The sequence below is a fragment of the Vanacampus margaritifer genome, chromosome 20 (assembly GCF_051991255.1).
Source record: "Vanacampus margaritifer isolate UIUO_Vmar chromosome 20, RoL_Vmar_1.0, whole genome shotgun sequence".
Classification (NCBI taxonomy): domain Eukaryota; kingdom Metazoa; phylum Chordata; class Actinopteri; order Syngnathiformes; family Syngnathidae; genus Vanacampus; species Vanacampus margaritifer.
Window position 1 is genome coordinate 2,282,978 of NC_135451.1, and position 2,023 is coordinate 2,285,000.

General features: G+C 36.9%; 1 protein-coding gene across 1 annotated transcript in view; it reads right to left on the reverse strand.

Annotated features, from left to right (window-relative positions):
- Nucleotides 1-615: 615 nt before the first annotated feature.
- zfhx2 (zinc finger homeobox 2) overlaps nt 616-2,023 on the reverse strand; it is a 37,842-nt gene continuing 36,434 nt past the window's right edge. Inside the window, exon 6 of the mRNA XM_077555021.1 lies at nt 616-2,023. This exon is cut by the window's right edge and continues 1,750 nt beyond it. The gene's annotated coding sequence lies outside the window, so the exon portion shown is untranslated.

Below are 2,023 nucleotides of genomic sequence, written 5' to 3' on the forward strand. Positions count from 1 at the left end.
TTATTGTGGGAAGTAATTTAACATGATCAGTATTATCTCATAATTTATCATAAATGCTGAAGATTAATTTGTTATTTCGGAAGTGTGTAATAAGGTGGTAGCCCTTTGTAGTAATCAGCGCCCAAGAAGTAGCTCTGACTTTCAAAAAGGTTGGTGGCCCATAGTTTAGGATATGGATTACAGTAGGTCAGCACCAAATCAACACGCACATTTTTGTTTTCATGAGTGTTTGCATCAACAATGTATGTAACAGTTACTGTGATGTTAAATATCGACATAGTAAGCATTTATAATCAGATCAAAAATTCCCATGTTCTGCCGCCATTTGAAATTTAGAAGGTTGTAGGGCAAATGGGCAATACTGAATAATTTGGGGTTGTAGCAGCACCAGCCACAAATCCCCTTTTTACCACCAATAGCCGAAAACATTTACAACCCTAAGCAGGTGGGCACGCTGATATTTTTTTTCAGCTGATGCTTGGCGACTTTTCATGGTGGTAAAAATCTAACCCAAAAATTGGTTGAAACCTCACTTTTGAAGGGGGTGAATTTTGTTCCTGTATTTGACCATATAAGAAGTACATGTACATTACAAATAAAACAAGTTCCACTGCATTTTGCCATGTTCAACTGATTTTATTTTTCTGTATATCAAAGAAAGCATAATGGAGACCAAACACAAAAACCGCAAGGAACAGTGGAGGGGGGAAAAAAAACTAATCAGAGGTCTAACAATACATAACAACACTGCCACTATTATTGTTCAATATTCAGAGGAATACCATACTCAGTTTGAGCAGAGAGGTGGCATGAAAACAATAATGAATCAATAAATCAAAACAGCATGAGTAGTAATGGTAAATCGAATAAGTTGTAGTACAGTTATAACAATAGTGATAATCAAATTGACAATGAAATGTAAGATAATAAAAGCAGATCTCCATAAAAACCTATTTCATTTTGACAGTGCAACACCGCGTTTGTCTGTGTATAATCCCAGTCTTGACATCCGAGCACTCACATCCGTCATTACATACAAGATGATTCCCAACAGACTAATAACAGAACACTGCCACCCTTTTTATTTCAAGACACACACACACCGAGTCACTCGTCATGTTGCATCCATGGCTGTGTTCATTTTTGAAATGTCTTACTTGTGCAAATAGAGAAACTAGTGCAAGAGTCAAGCTGTGGGATGTCCTTTACAGTTTGCATTTGTGAACACCTCGATTGCTTTTTGGTTGTTTTTAAATGACAGAAGAAAAAAGGATTACTTTGGAATATCATTTCTCTTTAATATATATCCTTTACAAAAAGTTCATTTTACTTTTGCATTTTAGTCAAAACTATAACATTAATATACAAATTCAAATGGAAGGAAAAAGCTCTTGTGAGTCGTGTGTCCTTCAACACAGCACCATCTTATTAGCTCTCAGTCAAAACGATACATTGTGAGAATGGAATATCCACAAGCGGCCTTCAGGATATTAGTGAAAGACAATTTCCTCCTTTGTTTGGTTTGCACATATCCTGTCCCATTTCACAGCATGTGCATTAGCAGGATTAGTAACTAAACAAGAAATAAGTGGTGTTGGGGTGGGGGTGAAGAAGCACTCATGTCTTGCAAAGTTAGTGATTCCTTCCATGCTAACAGCAAATTCCTTAAAACGCAACAAACAAAAAAACATTTACGCTCTAAGGCCGTCTTATTTTAAAGACGCACTAATCACAAAACGCTCTGAATAACAAACCTAAAAATGCACTGTACTATTTACAGGTGAACTTGATTTGACCTCTGACCTTTTTAAAGTGTATGTCCAACTGTCCAATGTTTTCGTACTTCTTGCATAATCTGTTCTCAGACAAGAAGCTAAACGGCAAAATTCAGGTTTTTGACCCATGAAGTAAAGGTTTTCTTCTATGCCTATCTGTGACTCCTCCAGTCTCGCTCAATCTGCGGATGCCATTCTGTGAGTCTTCAGATCAGCGGCTACTTCCCTCTGAGAATATCCTGAAGAAA